Here is a 17,912-nt window from a genome sequence, read left to right as displayed (position 1 = left end):
CTAATTGCATAAAAAGTATAACTTGAGATCATTAAATCAATATAATTTTCAGCACTACAGAAGGGAAACAAATAGATTTGTATAACCAGCCTATTTCACATCTGCAGTTGGGAAAATACTTCTGAGAGACTAAGTATATGCAAAACGCTACCACTGCCATCAGAACACAAGGAAAAGACTGTTGTTCTATTTTATTTGCTCATGTAACATGAATTAGAATGCTGCCTCTACAGAGAAATTTTTAACTGGAAGAATCTTTCTGAAAAACAATTTGGCAATCAATATCAAGAACCTTAAAAAACAATCTATACCCTCAGTCCAAGTAATTTCTATTCTAATAATGTATCATAGGGAAATAACCAGAGGGATGATTAAAGATTCATTTAAAATGCTATTCATCGTAACTTTATTTACAATAATGGGAAATTAAAAATCTAACTCTCCAAAAGTAGAATGATGATTAATTAAATTATATATGTTAAAACATTATACAGTCAATATAAATAACTTTAATAGTAATTTTAATTACATAGAAAATTTTTCATCGTATAATGCCAACTGAAAAAAAGCAGATACGAAGTGGTATCTACATATTTTTATAAATATTATACACAGGGTGCCAAAAAAATGTATACACATTTTAAGAAGGAAAAAATTGTATTAAAATTGTATACTCAAAAGATGAATACAAGTCACGTTTGACTTCTACAATTGCAAGAGGTGCTCAAAGTAGTTACCATCAGCGTCCATACACTTCTGATTACAGCAAACTACTGCTTGAGCAATGTTGACCAAAGTGTTAACATCTCTTAAAATGTGTATACATTTTTTTGGCACTCCTGGTATGTAAATATATAAATGCTTGGGGGGAAAAGGCTTGGAAAAAATATTCAAAATATCATTTTTAACTTTTGAAAATTCTCCATTATGAGCAGATTCTACTTTTTAATCAAAAGATGTTATTTTTTCTTTAAACAAGTATACAATTCTACTTCTATGCTCTAATACTCTCTGTCCTTGTCCAAGATTTCTAAAAAATTTCTGGATTAAATAATTCTATAAATATTTTTGGTATACTGATTTAAAGTTACACTGGCATGTTATTCAATCCCAAAATCTGGCATAGAAAGAAAACTATTTGTTAACTACATAGACAACACTTTTTTTTTTCCTGAGTTAAACAGGATCTTACAAATTAGAGAAAATTTTATTGGGAAAAACATTATAGATGCTTACTTTAGAGCCATTAATATGATGTGTTTTAAGTCATCACGTTGAGGTAATTTTTCAATTAAAAATATTTCTAAAGCAAATAAAGTAGCCTATTAATTGCTCTCCCAATGTGCCAATAAAAAGTTTGATATAGCTTTCATAGAACTCCTAGTTTCATGATTGTATTTTTACAAGAAGGAGCTGATTTGTCTTAGGCTATTACTGTCTATTACTTCTAGAAGTCTTAAGGAAAGGTGGGAAGCAGCAAATTCTGGCAATCTGCCTAAAGAGAAATCAATGAAACAAATTAATCCTTCGCAGGCTGCAATGACACAGTAATCCATCATTCAGAGCTGCTTTTATATACCAAATCAGAGAGCAGAGGAAAGAGCCCTGGGGGACATCACAGACAACAACTTACACCAACACTGGGAAAATACTGAGGAATCAGTTTATTTAAAGAGGATAGATTTCAGTTGATTGCCTATTTCGTCAAATAAAGATTTTTTCTTTCACAGCATGGTGAACCCAAGGCCCAATGACTATATCTTCAGAATTCAGCACCATATATACCGGCTGACATCAATAGGGGATGAATGTTTTTAAATAATTAACATCATTAATCAGTATGAACAAATATCTGGCTAAAGTAATATTACTTTTTCCATTAAACTTCCAGGTGTTAAATACATTCTGTTTTCAGTAGGGACTAACTATAAATTTACCTACTAATCTGCAACTTAACTGACCAATTTCTGATAAACCATATTTGAGGTATTATTTCACAAGCAAAATGTAACCATTTAAGATGTGTATAACTCCCTAAATACTGTGTTAAATTTAAAGGCTTAAGTTTTTAATTTCATCTCTTGGAATAAATTTCAACAAGCAAATCAGATTACATTAGGTTGGTACAAAAGTAATTGCGGTTTTTGCAATTATTTTTAACCTTTTAAACCACAATTACTTTTGCACCAAACTAATAAATAACTTCTTTTAAAATGATAGTTTTTTGGCTTATAATATAGTTGACAGTGCCGAAAAATAAATTTAAATGTGGTTTCTTTTTTAAAGTAAATTTATAATCAATATACAGCAATACATTCACACTGAGTATATTTATTTATATGTATACAAAAACATATGGATCTAAGTTTATTCATGCTTATGTAGAATTTATGTACCTAAGGATGTCTTACTACAATAATGTAATCTGAGGGGAAGTATATTCCCTAGATGAAAACTAATGACAAAAGCTATAAAGTCACAGTGTATTACCATTGTTAAATGCATGCATCATTTTCATGGTTAAATGTGAGGAGTTAGTGAAAGAAAAGGATTTTCAAGAAATAAAATCATTACAATGGTCCTTGAAATGTTAAAACCCCAAATATCTAATCACAGACCCAAAACAGAAAAAGAATGTTAAATGAATGCTAACCAGTCCATTTTTTAAATTTTATTAGTTTCAGATGTACAAAACAATGTAATAGACATTTATCATTTATATCCCTCACACAGTGATAACCCCCCACTCCCCCTAACTAGTCCATTTTTGAGTGGCATCTTCTTCGATTCTGAGGTCCATGGCCACATGAGTGCAATTCCTGGCCATGCTGATGCATTTTTAATTTAACGTATGAATCTAGTATTTGATTTAATAAGGTTAGGGGTATTACATTGTTGCTGCTACAGATGAACTGTCAGCAATTTAATGTAGTGAAATCTTACAGAGGAATATATATGTTAGGGGAGAGTGAGAGAGACAATAGCTATAATGCAATCCCTTCACTATCCATGACAGTGGCAAAAGCAAAGCCCCCTTTTTCCCAGACTGCTTTGGGCACCAAAACATTTTCCTTTACTAAAGATGTTGACCACCGGTAACTCACTGAGATGACAGTGAAGAGACTGCAGCAAAATCTTACAGGTACACCTTCAAAACACTGTCCACGGCATCATTGGTATGCAGACAGACAAACAAGAAGGGAGAAAATTTATTTTCTCAAGAGCAATTCTGCCAAAATACAACCAAAGGAGAGAAGTTTTAAAGGCTATATCAAAGTAAGGAGATATTAAAGGCTATATCAAAGTAAGGGGAGGAAAATCCCCCTGAATTTGCTGGAACAAACACTTGGGGACTATTAGAAAGCTTCTTGCGCTGCTGTGCTACCCTGCTTGTGGGCTTATTTCCCCAACCTGGACACCTGGGAAGCATGTTGTGTTCCAGCTTTTCCCTGACTTTGAAGAAATGGATAATCTAAGAAGCAGTGCTGCTGCTGGGGTCAGTAAAACTATGCTAATTGGTGAACCTAATTGTTTCAAGCAGTCCTGCCTCTAAACAGGGAGAGCACAGTTGATGGAGTCAGTCTGTTCCTAATAAAATGAAGAAGCACTGAATTAAATTCCCAAGGAAGGCACTATAAAAGTTTCCACAGTGTAACCAAATGACTTCACCTACGCTATTACCCCTAAGATGACATCTTTGAAAGAAAGCAGACCCCAGTCAGGCTCCATATTCATAAATTGGCTGAGCCTAGGCCAGTGAATCTGGATTGATTTAAAAAGGCTTTTTCATCCTTCCAATCAAATGAAGTCATTGTTAATTAGATGCTTTCTGTTAACAATGTCACTCTTCTCCACATTACCTGCTCACACTTGCAGCGCCTCTAACATCTGGAGTACCAGTTCTCCTGCAATCAGTCCTCACAAGTTTGGCTGGAGAGTGGTGGTATTTCCGTTTCTCAATCCCTGTCTGAAGGAAGACGCTTCAGTACAACGAGATGCATACAACTTTCTAACTTGAGAGATTATAAACAATCTCTAGGAAAACTCTCGAGATATGGTCTCCCAAAATCTTTTTTATGAACTACACTGCAGTTTCTCTGTGCTGTTCCCGCTTTGTAGCTGGATGTTTTCAACAATGCCTAAGGCCACAGAGTCAACTCCCACTGACTTTCCAGTTTCTTAAAACCAAGCTCCTCCTTAACGGGTTTGAGGTTTCCCAGCCGTGTCCCAGGCCTTGCTCCCGACCCCTCTCGGCCCAACACCTGAAGAGCACTAGCTGCCCAAGGCAGGGCACACTGGCAGGCAGCCCCGCACAGGGCAAGGCTCAGGGCACTCCAGCCAGAGAGGGGAGAGAAGCGTCCTGGGGGAAACGCGCAAAAGCCTCTCCTTCGACGGCGGGTCTCTGAACCTTGCAATGTGGGGCGGAGGCCGGCCCCCGCTCTCTCCGGGCCCATTCCAAAGAAATCGCCAGCGCCGACCTAGGGCGAGGGCCCCGGGTTCGGGGAGCGTGCGCCCCCCCCCCCCGTCGGGCCCGGCTTCCCTCTTGAATCTTCCCCGGCGCTGGCCCGGACTTGGTCACTCCGGTCGCTCGCGGGGTGGGGGCCTGCAGCGCCGTGAGGGTACGGCTCCTGTGGTCCGACCAGGTCCTGGCGCTACGATCCCGCGGCCCCAGCCCCTCACTGCGCGGGGTTGCCACACTTGGGTCGAGCGCCCGCAGCCAACCCGTGAACGAGGCTTCGTGCCCGGATGTGGGCCTCGCTTCCGGGAGCTGCTCCCGCTGGGGCCGCGCTCAGGGCGGGTATTCCCAGGCCTCGAGGCAAGGAACCCCGGGGCCCCCACAAGGAAGCCTGACGCGCAGAGGGCAGAACTCTTTTGCAAGAAAGCGCCCTTGTGGGGTGAGGAATGTGAGGAGACACACGGGAGTAAGGGCCCTTGACAGTGGAGGGGACGGTGCCTCCGGGCTGCCCTCGCAGCCCGCAGCGCGGAGGACCTCACTGATCCTCGGACTTGGGCGGACAAGTTAGGATCTCAGGACCCCGGCGGCCCGAAGGCGCAGGCCTTCAGGAAAGCCCCGGGGACCTGCCTCCAGGTCACGGACTTCATCCCCGGCTGGGAGCAACTGAGCGGGAGTCGCCCACTGGGGTATGAACCTGGACCCGGGACCCTGTCCCTGACTCTGAGGACGAGATCACGGCCTTGGAGTCCTCCCTAGCTGGGGCTGCGGAGGGGTCAGAGGGCTTCACGGTTAAGCGACAGTGAGTCCCAATGCCTAGACCTCACAGAGGGGAGAACCACACTAGATGAGGTTAGACGGCGAGGGTGGAAGGACAGAACCACACCGAGACAGGCCGACTCTGCCAATGGGGGCTCTGACTTGCATTTCTTCAAGTCCTCGACACCAAAGCTTCGCCCTGTAACAACGTACGCCTTCTCCGCAAGAAGATTTGGGGAAATTAAGTTTCTTGGGATTCTCACCTCTGGCTCAGGGAGGAAGGCAGAGAAAAGCAGCAGCCGAAACACCTGCGATCTCTCAATACAATAAAATATGGTCGGTAGTTGGAGTCATTTCTCCTTCCGTTTCCAGAGGGAGCTCAAGCCTGAAGCATCAAGGTTATCCCTCTCCAAGGTGCAAAACAGTATAGTCGCAAAACTGGTCAGGGACACCACCGCACATGTCTGGAGGAAGCTCCCCTTTGCAAACAGAAAGGGCTATCTGATTTTTTTTTTTCCATTTTAGTGCTGGTGTGACCAAGTTTGGGGCTTGTGCACTCCTTTGACCCTCTGGAGACTAAACTAGAACTGGGCAAAGGGAAATCAGGCGAGAGAACAGGAAGGTGCTGAGAAGTGGAGCGAAGTCTGAGTGGGTGGTGCGCAGGGCTGCTCTGATCCGAGGCGGGACCCCGCTCCAGTGCGAGTAAACCCCAGGACACATTGCCCCAGGGCCCTGGGGTGACCCAGCAAAAATATGAACACGTGTCCAGGGTTGCTGGGCTCTGGCTCTGCTTTTCGGGGGCCACACACACACACACACACACACGCACACATCGGTGCGTGTCTCTCCCCTAGCTCTGGGGTTCCTCTGAGGTTGTCTAGTCAGCAGAACCCTGCGAGTTGCCGCCGAGCACCGCCACTTGACCGCTCACGCTGAATGAGGGGTAGCTCTAGCCCGGGAGGGAGAGCAGACGAAGGCGCCTGTCGTGTGGGGACCCAGCCCAGCGCAAGGGAAGGGCTGATAGAGTGACAGTGCCGAGAAGGGCGGCGTTCTCCCTGGCTCGGGGCTCCTCCCCGCCATTCAGTCGGGTCACCTGTCGTCCCGAGCTCGCCCGGGTCCTCGTACCGCCCTGCTCTCCGCGACCAGATGATAACCCCCTGCCAGACCGAGCTGCGTGCCCTGGTGGCTCCCACATGACCCAGCCCTGAGAGCCAGGGCTCACCCCTCACTGAAGCCTCTAAACAACAAACAACAAAGCGCAGCTTTTCCTGCCTCCAGACCCTCCTTATCCACCCCACCAAGCAATGAGTGGCCAGTGTTTAGGGTGGTTGGTGTTCTTTTAAAATGTATATCAAAGGATCATTGGCGTCTCCCGGTCAAGTCATTACGCCTTTATCCCCATCAATTAACCACACCTCAGAGGGCTGCTATTAAGAGCTAAATTGAGCTGCAAAAGTAGATATCCCGTTTCAAGCAGATGTTGTCATCTCCCGCTGAGATAAGCGGCCGGCGGGACCGACATTCAGCTTCCGAAACTGCCGGAGCCGCGCAGGACGAGACTAAGGACTCGGGGCCGCGGAGCTGAAAGGGACGTCCCCGCCAGACGCTGCGCTGGTGCTCCAGGAACCAGAAGTGGGGAGAGCCCTAACTCTCTCGGACCTCGAGAGCTGTGCATGTCAAGGGGAAGTGTCTCCAGAGTTGTGGCTGGAAAAACGCCAAGAGCGAGCCGTGCGTTTTTGCGCAGGAAAGTAGAGTGAAGTGTTCGCAAAGTCCTAGCTCCCCGCTAGTGACCCAGAAAGCGACTGGACGTAGGGGGGAGGCACAGTAGTGAGTTTGTCTGGCAACCCTCCACTTACAGACCCCACTTCCTCTTCCCGCCACCCCAGCCTCCTTCTTCCCTGGTTCTCCACCTGAGAACCCCTTGTGGAGGAAGGCGCGGTGCTATGGGAATGCTGGATATAGAGCTAGGGAATCCGGGACAGAAACGTGGGGTTTAAGACAAAGGGGATTCACTAGGGACTGCCGCGGCCTTCCGCCCAGATGTGTCTTTCCACTCCCCCACCCCCATTCACTGCCGAGGACTTGAGGTATGGCCGTTGCACACATCTGGAAGACCCCGAAGGGCTAAGGGAAGAAGGGAGCAAGGGGACGCGGCCCTCACTGCAGCTACAGAGCTTTCCTCCTGATAGTGGCCACAAAGTTAGCCAAGGCTAAAGGAGATTAATTTCCCAGCATAATCCAATTAAAAGATTTCTGAAGTAATCTTTTGCGAAAATGAAAAAAGAAGTGTGCGGCTAAAGAGGGGACTGGTTTTGATGACAGTAATTTATCGCCTGGGCACAGCATGCGCTGGTCGCTCGCTCTCCTGCACAAGCGATTTGACCAGAGCATCCCGACGGTGCCTCCAGTCCAAACCTTCGCCTGTCTGAAAGACAGCCATCCATCACACCAACCTGGGCAGGAGAGAATGTGCAGGGGACTGGGGTTGCTTACAAGCACCATAGACTTTTTTAAGTGCTATTAGATTTATGGTCTTTTTTCTACGCCCATCCAGAGTAATTAGCACATATGTTCTAAATAGATGATAGTTTTGTGAGCAATAAAGCAATTACCCATCGTTGGAGCTGACAGTTCCTCCAACTAAACTCCAACCAGCAGCTAATTGGAAAAGTCATTTCAGCTCCATTGTCTGCAATTAGTCCTGCTAAACTACTACACCCCAACTAGCTGGTTTGAGGTTAATTTATTCAGTGTTGTATTTGCACAGACGGGCCATTGCCACAAAGGGACTTGCCTTTTGCCCTTCAGAACTGTGTCCTGGGACTAGAGGAGCAGGTGGGAGTGAGAAGCCGACATCTTGGGGCCAGGATGGTTGAGGGGGGCGGTGAGGGAGAGCCCCTTGGCCCAGCCTCAGCTTCAAGGTCAGTGTCCAGCACGCTGAATGCCGCTAACAGAAAAAGCCATTGTTTCTTCTGCTGGGCAGTAACTAAAGGAAACTGTTCCATTCCCTGTACCAAAACCTTAGTTAAAAAAAAAAAGAAGTCAGCATAGAAAGGGTGACTGGGTTCTGAGCACACCTTTCCTCCCACAGGCCCGGTCCTGCCTCTGGGGCACCAAACTGTCCCTAAGGGATAAACATAGATTCAAACCGGCTAAAACCACAAACTTCTGAGCCTTCAGCTTGGAGAGGTAGCCTCCAATTTTTAGAATGGTTCAGGGACAAAAAAGACTAGAAAGGTCAGGAAGCTCTGCTTCTGTCTTCAGTCTCTCTGAGCACAAGGTCACTCCCCCCACCCCCAAAACTGGGGGTTCTCCGTGACTTTTTTCTTTGCTTCTTTTTCTTTTTTCCTTGCTTCTTTATCTTTTTTTTTTCTTTTTATTCTTTCCTTTCTAAAGTTAAGCCCAACAGGTCCAAGATTTGTGCACAGTGAGTGGAAAAAATGTGTTAAACGTTAGTTTGACGCCCCATCGGAGCTTCCAAATATCCATCGGCTAGAATTCTTCTACTTAATTTAATCTTTATTGGACAGGATGGCTCCTACGCTCCTATTTACCAGGAAACCCCGGGAAACGGATCCATTGGGGTTCAGAATGGAGGGCGGGAAGGAGAGGAGTTAAAGAGGGTTTAATCCTCTCCCACCCAACCTCGAACTTTGGAACTGTGATCTCTGGTAGGCTGGGGGTAGAAGGGGACGGGGCTCAAGGTCCCAGCCCCGACAGCCCAGAGTCTCTGCGATCTGGAGCAGAGGGCGGGAAGGCTGGCAGGCTGAGATGGGAACTTTGTAGCCCTGGTAACCGAGTATTCCCTTAAAGGAATTTACAGCTAAGTGTCCCAGGCGCTAGGAGCAATGAGAATTTTACTTAGAAGAACACGGTGCTGGGGGTTAGTGGGGGGCGCTTCTTAGGAAGTAAAGCTCAGTGCTTTCAGTCCTAGAAATCAAATGTGATTTTCTGGATAGCTATTCATACTTAACAACCTGAGGACTGTTTCTCTTTTTTGAAGTAAATGTAACAATGCCTAAGGAAGGCAATTTGGATGCTATTTTAGTTAGCATATGAGACTTAGTAAAATAATTCTAATTTCAAAATAATTTGCAATCAATTGCTCAGTTTCAAAGATTTGGAGATATGAATCTATAGCAAGAAAATCTTTTTAAATTGCCTAATGTCAGACTCTTGTTTTCCACTTACTTACTGTGTTTTAACCGATTTAATTCCAAGAAAGATTAAAAAGAAAAAAATATTGGGGAAAAATTTAAAGTAATAGTCTTATCTCACCCTATCACCTCCCACCTGTCACATAATCTCTAGCCTCTGAAGAGAAATCCTCCTGTCAGTGTGGCTTCCAGTTAAAACAAGATGTCTTCACTAAAGGTTGTCCATCGTGTTCTCAATTGTTTGCTTTTTCAGGACTTAAATATGACATCCCAGAGAGTGAGGGCAAGAAAAAGCTGAAAGCAACAGTCAGCTGCAAGTATCACCTAGACTTGGGGGAGAATCCTGATGTGGGTGCATGTGCATACTTATGTGCAACGGCAAATAACCAACAGTGAACCTCCCAATGTATGGAAAACATTTCCGCATACATCCATGCACCCCGAAAAAGCTCTAAGCACATGTGTGGAGAGATGTCCTGCACAAACTCAGCTAGCTGTCCACACACATGTATTCACTTCTGGAGTAAAGGCATTTTTGTTGCTCCCATAGTTTCTTTCCATTAAGAGCGATTAAAAGATGTCTATTCAAAGTTGCTGATCCAGAGAGAAAATAAGAGTAGATAAAAGGAGATTTCAAGTGACCTCCTCATCCCTTTCACACTAACCTGAGCCCTAGAATAGCCAAGGATCAACTAACACAAAAGCCCTTTCCTTTTTCTTTTCAGCTTCAGAAGATTTCATGTAAAACGGTTAACAATAAACCAGAACTATCCTTGAGTTTTGTCAGATTATGCATTTGGAATACCTTATTAATTCCTCCCATAGATGGGCTAGGTTTATTACCCACTTCTGAAATGAGTAAATAAAATACACATGACATAACAGAGGGCATAATTATTTACTGCTCCACGTGGTTTGTATCAGTGGTGTACTATGCTCATTCTTTTTCATCTAAACTTTACTTAAACCCCTTCTCTCCTCACTGATGGAGACTGATGGAGGGCACTGTAATAAACATATCTTTCCATTGACAGTTTAAAAGGAAATGTTAGGTTTATTATTGAGATCAACCTTCTGATAGGTAAATATAATTGCTGCATGACCACAGTTACCAACAGATCTGCTGGCTTTGTGAGCCAATGCTTTCTCCACTAGTGAAGAAAATGACATTAAAGACTTAAACATATTCAAACACTCCTTAATCAGTGAATGTCCAACTCAGATCTACTCCTGATGGGCTGGCTAATCCTATAGAAAAAGCAATAGGTGTTCTGACCGGTAATTATTAAGGGAAATGATTATATAGTGTAGTTGATTGTATTGTCAGGGTACTTTAACAAGCTTCAAACTCATTTCAAACCCTCAAAAAAAAAACAACAAAAAAAAAAACCCTCAACTTTTCCTCCAAACCCAGCCCATTTTCCCTGGGAAGAAGAGTAGTCATTCTTCACTCAAGTTGGGCATTTAAAATAAATACATTTTATAACATAAAATTCTCCAGTTACTTCTTTCTTTTTGTATAAATGCATTTAGCTAGCTAAGGCTTGATTTTCACAAAAAGTATGTATTTGGGCCTGGCTTCACTGATGTGCTAGGAATGATGGTCACTTTCCTTCCTATAAAATGCTTGATTTGCATCCAAAGGTTAGCACTTGCTCTCTTAACATCTCTTGGCTACTCCTGGGCCCCCTAACTGGGGGCCCAAGCAGAAAGGGGAAGTGCTTCTTTTATCTCTTTTCATGTGCTTTAAACGGCCGGTTTGTGATAGAAAATTAACCGCTTTCTAAGGTAAGACACTTATCATTGAGCATTTTGACCCAAAGGTGACAAGGAAGAAATGCCCAGGCTACTAGAGTGACAGTGAGTACTTGAGCCTGATGGGTCCATGGTTCAACTACATGGCTAAGAGCAGACAGTCCAGCAGAAGCTGACTCCCAACTTAATTGTTCCAACCTCGTTTTCATGTTGTCAGAGACAGAACTTTTTACATCTGGGAAGGCACAATAGACTGAACTCAATAATTCAAGAGGGGAGTTTTTTACATAGGCCAGGCTTTTGTTTGTTTGTTTATTTTGGGTTTTGTTTTTTAATAAGCACAAAACATTAGGCAAGCATTCCTGTGGATCTCTCCACCTTTTTCTTCAAACTATCTATGCAAGACCATTTTAAATACATCTTCAGTTGCGTTCTTCACAGCCTTAATCTCATGCCAAGGGAGACCAATTGATTCGGCACCTTTAAAATAAGCTCTTTGGGAAAGGTCTGCAGTAAGATCAGAAGAACTGACCTTTCTCCCAATGATTGCAGGCATGTTCATCTCTCCAGATGGGCTTGATAAAGCAGGGTTATTTCTGTTCTGTGGTCTCTCTAAACATAATAATACCATTTTTAATGATTTATGGGGGTAGGGAAGAGGCATGGAAGAGAATTTTCTACATATATCTGGTCATTTGTAGGGCCTCAGAGCTCTTGGAATAGATTTAGAAAACGTTGTTACAAGGCCACCTTTGTTCAGTGAAATTTACCAAAAAGCCAAAATGAATGATCCAGTGAGTTTTGGGAAAGCAAAATACCAATATCAAAGAGGTCGAAGGATTAGTGAAGAATGATTCAGTCTTCCTCAAAAGAAAGATACTGGGGAGTTGGGGGTATGTTAATCAGCTGGAAAGTCTGCTTAGATCTGGACTCTGGGGCCTGGAATGCAAGTCAATGCTGTGTGTGCAGCCACAGATCTCTGCTTCTCTCTTTCTCCCACCAGGTCACAACTATTTATTGGCTGTCTGAGCTAGGAGAGATCAAGTGTTCTGTGAAAGGTCTTTTAAAATGTGATTAAGGCTGAGCCATGATGCTAACTACCCGAAAGGGGCATTGTAAGCTTACAGCCTGATTCCTCTCCCCCAAGACAGGGGTACCTTCTCATGTCTCTTGGGGGAACCACACTGGAGACTTTGTGTGCACTAAACTGGCCTATGGGGAACAGGAGGGCAGAGGAAGACTTGAGAAGGGAGGCCCGGGAGTCCATGCCCTGGCGAGTATGTCCTGGTCCCTAGACCCGCCTCACCAGGAGAGAGAGATACCTTGGAGAGGACCAAGTACCAGTATAGAGGGTCGGTCGCAGGGCTGGCGGTCTCAAATAGGGTGCTGAGGCAAGGACCACAGCAGGTCTGGGTCCAACAGCCACGTCCACACTCTGAGACTCAGTTAAAGGTCCGGAACAAAGGGCTTGGGTGAGAAGGGAGGGAGAGAGATCTGGAGAAGAGAGGATGAGTGAAAGGTGGGAGGAAATTGAAACTGCGTTTTCTGCGTCTGCAGCTGAGCGTGCCTGGACATAAGTGTAAAATTGTACAATTTGGGGACCTACGTGCCTCCGCAAAATACATCTATTAGGTGCCCTACCGAACAAGAACAGTATCGTTATCTCCTGGTTGAGCGTTGGGAGCATCAGGCCCCAGTACCAGTATGCCAAGTTGAACCAGTATCAAACCAAAGCCTTGTAAAGAGAAAGCCAGAGCTCACCGGGAGTCCCCAGGACCCCTCAGTCCCTCCACGGAAGCCATTTTGCTGGAGGGGCTGTGAGCACCAGTGGAGGCCCTCTGCGGTGCAAACGCGGTCGTGTAACAGAGGGTCCTGAAGAGAAACTGAGCTCTGAGTGCCACTTGGGCTGGATAAGTCCCAGAAAGGGACAGCGCCTCTCCTCGAAAAGCTTCGCTTTCTTCCTTTCCCTCTCGCGACAGAGAGGTGGCTCATATGCCCTGCAGGAGCGCGATCTGTTCCCCTGCTCAGAAAAGCCAAGGGTTTCCATAGTTCCGGGCACCACTATCGACAGCCCTCCTCTCCACCTCCCTCCGGGACTAGGGCCGGGAGCTGCACCCTTCCCTCCCTCCCTCCCTTCCGGAGGAGAGGACAGCTTCGTCTGAAGCCTCTGAGGGCCCGATTCTCCCCATCCCCAGGGTCACGCCGGATCCCAGGGGCCTCTTTCAAGTTTGGAAGCTCAGTGTGGGGGCTGGTAGGAAGAACCCTCAGGCGAGTGGGCGCCGCCGCTCCCCGGGAATTTCAGCTCGTCCTCCCGCCACGCCTTGCCCCCAGCTTGCGAGGCCCAACCCCACGCCAACCTTGCTTGGCTGGCTGATTCCCGCGCCCACCCAGCCCTGGGGCGCGGCCCCCAGCGTCTGCTCCCTCCGCCCCCGCGCCCGCCCTGCGCGCCCTCTGACGCAAACGCGCGCCCCTGCCCAGCGCGAAAGAAAGCGCTGTCGTTGGTTTTAATTCAAGCTCTTCCTTACACACACACACACACACACACACACACACACACACACACACACACACTCACACACCCTGGGTCCCCACCCCTGGGAGGTGACACCACCCCCCCTCGCCCCCAGCCCTCTTGCTACAGCGCGAGGAGTCTGGCTGATCACTGGGGCTGCGGAGATGGTGCTCTCTCGCTGCCGCCGCCACGGATTCTCCGCTGGGGAGAGCGGCTTGGTGTCCCTTTTAATCTGCTGACACTATCGCCCACATCAAACAGGCAGCCATCGATCGCGTTACGTTAGAGGATTCTGTTCCTAACGGCGCCCGCAGGTGGGCGGCTAGAGCCGAGCTCACCAGGCTGTGGCCACAGCCAGGCAAGGCGCGGGCAACAGGGCCATCCCGGCCCGACTCGCCTCCGGCTGCGCACCAGTCCAGGCGGCGGCGCCGGTGCTAAATCTGTGGTTCCGCGGTCCCTTGTCCTCCACCCCCGCGCTGGAGGCCCCGTAGCCGTGTCCCGCGGTTGGGGGTTAAGGAAACCTGTTTTGAATTTGGACTAACGCTCGCCTTGCACGATCCTCAGCTCCAGGGCGGCGCGGCGGCCGCGATCCCTGCCTACGTGCGGCGCGACGGAGGCCGGAGGAGGGCAGCTCTGGAGCAGACCCCGCGAAAAGTTCTCCCTGTCCCTCCCTGGCTGCCTGGACTCCGGCCCCGGCCTACAGAGGCCAGGCGAGCCAAGGCTGCCTCCCGGCCTGAACGCGTTGCCAACCCCGAATTCAAAAGAAACGATAATCATTGCGTTACTTGCCTGGTGGGGCAGGACTTGGCAGAGTCCCGCTTCCGGTGCCGACGACTCGCGGTCCAAGGTCCGAGTGAGGCTGGGCCCCAGGACCCGACATCTAGCGGACCTTCGGTTCCCTGGCACGGGCTCTCGCCTCCTCTTCCACTCGTTCCGCCTTTCTCCTTGTTCTCTTTCCTTCTCCCTGTCTCCCTCTCTGCCTGACTCCTCTGCGCTCGACTGCCTGTCTCTGTACTGTATGGGGAGTAAAATTTAGAATGTATATATAGAAAGCTTGTTCTCTTTCTTTCTCTTTCTTTTTTCTTCCTTTCTTTCTTTTTTGCGTGTTCCTTTCACCTTTTAACTGACCAGGAGACGTGAGCGCGTTTATTTGGGGAGAGGGGCGAGGGCAAGGAGCCCCTGCTGGCCCCAGTCGCCTCGTCTCCATCAGCTGCGTACAATGGGCCGCCGCTTGCATAGTGCATTGACTGTCTCTCCATTATTCGAGTTGGAGGGGCTGAGGGGCAGACACGGAAAAGCCTTTATTCTGCTCTTTAAAATCGTCGCTCCTCACTAAGTGGTCGCCAACTCCCGACTTGTAGTCTGGAGAGACTGGGAAGCGCAAAACTCACCCCAAACACGCAGCGTTTCCCAAACCCCTCCCTGGTGAAATTTAAAGTGAGAACAAGTATTAAAAAACAAACCCTACCTCTGTTAATACAATGTGGCCATTTACTCCCACCTTTACCTGAGGGCTTGTTGAGGCTTGGGATGCTGGAGCTGAGACAAACTTTTACGCTCTCCCGAGTAGAGGGGCGGGCAGGCGTGTGCGGCTCCCACCCCAGGCGGCGGTGGCGGTGGCAGCCGGGGCTTTGTCACTCCGCGCCCGCCTGAGCCTGCCTAGGGGAGCGATCTCAAAACGAGGGGGGTGCGAGTGTGCGATTGGAGAATATGTAACTAATAGAAGTATCATTTCCCCCCAGTACGATCTTTCAAGAAAAAAAGATCCATTGAAAGAATTTTCAAAGTGCTGTCTTCATTTGGAGAAAAGACACTGGCTTCCTACAGAGAGGGGAGGGACCGGGCTGTGCGCCTCCCGGGCGCGGCTCCCGTCCGCTAGGTGGCAGCCGGAGCCAGCGATTCCTGCAGGCCCCGCGGCCGGACCTTCTCCTCCCGCCCGCCCCTCCTCCCGCGACCAATCATTTTCGGGAATCTCTCCTCTCTCTCTCTCTCTCTCTCTCTCTCTCTCTCTCTCTCTCTCTCTCTCTCTCGCTCTCTCTTTCTCTCCCCTTTTTCCCTCCCTCCCTCCCTCTCCCCCCCTCTCTCCTTCTTTCCCCCTGCCTCTCCCCCTCTCTCTCTCCTACTCTCCTTCTCTCATTCCCGCCCTCAGGTCTCTCTCCCCCTCTTCCTTAACCCTCTCCCCCACCTTTCCCTATCTCCCATCTACTTCCCTTCTTGTTCACTTGTCCCTTTCCCCTTTTCCTGGGACTCTGACTTGGCTGCACTAACCTCCCCCCAGCCAATAATATGAGGACTTACTACTGTTTTCTTAATAATTATTAAAGTGTTGTTTTGAGTTTGGAAACAGCCTGGGGATACTAAAGGGGAAAAGAAAGAAAAAAGAAAGAATCAGATTGGAAAGTTTATTTTTAAAATCATCTCTGGGATCAATAGAAACCGTTGAATTTGGATTGATCTCGTGGCCATAGCTGCAAATTCCAGGACTGTGTTTTGTTGTAATTAAACCTTTAAAACCAAGATATATTTAGAACCAAAATATAGGGAATCCCTACCTCCTTTTTTTAAAGGATATGAAATGAGCACAATCCGCACTTGGATTATGCTTATATGTGAAAGAAGAAAACAATCCAAACCCAGTGTACTTCACGAATCATTAAAATGGTAAGAGTTAAATTCCCATTAAAATTTTCCTAATATTTTCAATGACACTCTCTTCACGCTCATAAAACCTAATTTTAAAAACTTTTCAGAAGAAACAAAAATAATTTCCTTCTAATTCTCTTTTTGCACATTGCAAGGCATTCTCCCCCTCGCTATCCCTTCCCCCTCTGGTATGTATTCGTGTGTGTGTGTGTGTGTGTGTGTGTGTGTGTGTGTGTGTGTGTGTGACCATAGACGACCCATACTAATCAGGTCTCAGAGTAAATAGCAGCGCAGGGCGATCTCAATGTAAATTGCGCTTGTCAGAAGCATACCCCCCTCCCTCACTTTCTCTCCTCCTCCCCTGCCATCCCCGTCAGTAGGTAGCTAAGAGGGAGGGGGAAAAAAAAGAAAGAAAGAAAAAGAGGAGGGGGAGGGGCTCTCCAACCAATGGCGTGCGGGAGGCTTGGCTAACCTTAGCCTCCCATTTTCTCCCCCCCACCCCCGCCCCATTCAGGGCTCTGACCAGTCAGTCGCCTTTGATTATCAGTTGCCAGCAGCCCTTCTCCTGGCTCCTTGACACGAGCTCCATATAAGGCAGCGATCTCCATAGAAACGTGTCAGTTTCAATAGTAGTGTCAAAGTTCACTATATACAGACATTCGCGCAGATCCCCCTTTCGGAAACATTGCTCTGCGAGTCCTCCCGTTTAAACGCATTCAATTTTGGGGTCTCTCTCTTCTCTCCTCTCTCTTTTCTCTCTCTCTCCTCCTCCTCCTTCACCTCCTCCTCCTCCTTCTCCTCCTCCTCCTTCTCTTCCTCCTCCTCCCTCCTCTGCCTCTCTCTCTCTCTCTCTCTCCCTCTCTCTCTCTCCCTCTCTCTCTCAATCTCTCAATCTCTCTTCTCTCCCTTGCTCTCTTCTCTCCCCTTTCTCTTTTCTTACATATTCTATTAGTTGTTTCCCCCAATTCTTCTTCTGTCTCTCCTTTTCTCCCTCCTCCTGTCTCTTTTACTCCATTCCTGCAGAAGAGAGAGGGCTAAACTTGAAAAAAAAAAAAAAAAAAGGAGGAGGCACCCCCTTCGTATTCTTCTTATCGTTATTTTATACATATATGATTTTTTTTGGAGGGAGGGTGTTGGTTCCCGGCTGAAGAGCACTTATTTAAAATACTAAAAAAAGAACATTTTTGGGCGATCTCCAGGGTTTTTTTAACTAGCTCTGTGTGTTATAGCAGAAGAAGCAGAAGAAGGAGCAAGAAAGAGGAAAAGAAGAGGATTATTTATTCGACCTACTTTGGATGTCTCTCTCGCCTTTTAAATATTTTTGTTTTGCAATTTTTTTCCTTCTGATTTTTATTTTTTCTGTTTCGCTGTGAATTCATCGCCGGCGTGAATTATCTCGTATTTTTTCCCCATTCCATCACCTCCGGAAAGAAGAAGGCAGTGAGAGCCGGGCGCCACCCGCACAACAAAAAGAGCAAAGTGTGTGATCCTCCTCGCCGGCTGCCTCCCGCTCTCCAGCGCTGCCTTCCTGAATGGCTGGCTGCGTCCGGCCCTGGACCTGGCCCCCCGACACCAGCGCTCCCTGATCATCTCGGGCAGCCTCGCCCCGCGCCCCGCTCGGCTCACCGCGCTC

The 17,912-nt window shown here is 47.2% G+C and overlaps 1 long non-coding RNA gene across 12 annotated transcripts in view; it reads right to left on the bottom strand.

The window, feature by feature from the left end:
* Positions 1 to 17,032, bottom strand: part of LOC109448683 (uncharacterized) — a 148,723-nt gene extending 131,691 nt beyond the window's left edge. For 4 of the 12 annotated variants that reach the window (XR_012494992.1, XR_012494993.1, XR_012494994.1 and 1 more), the window contains exons 1-4: positions 16,803 to 17,032; positions 15,935 to 15,993; positions 14,422 to 14,650; positions 3,861 to 3,963 (exon numbers count right to left, since the gene is read on the bottom strand). This is a non-coding gene — a long non-coding RNA (uncharacterized LOC109448683). The other 8 variants (XR_012494996.1, XR_012494997.1, XR_012494998.1 and 5 more) reach the window with 7 other exon arrangements.
* Positions 17,033 to 17,912: the final 880 nt, after the last annotated feature.

The sequence above is a fragment of the Rhinolophus sinicus genome, linkage group LG03 (genome assembly GCF_036562045.2).
Source record: "Rhinolophus sinicus isolate RSC01 linkage group LG03, ASM3656204v1, whole genome shotgun sequence".
NCBI lineage: Eukaryota > Metazoa > Chordata > Mammalia > Chiroptera > Rhinolophidae > Rhinolophus > Rhinolophus sinicus.
The sequence above is the reverse complement of the archived record's forward strand: the minus strand, read 5'-3'. Positions and strand labels throughout refer to the sequence as shown.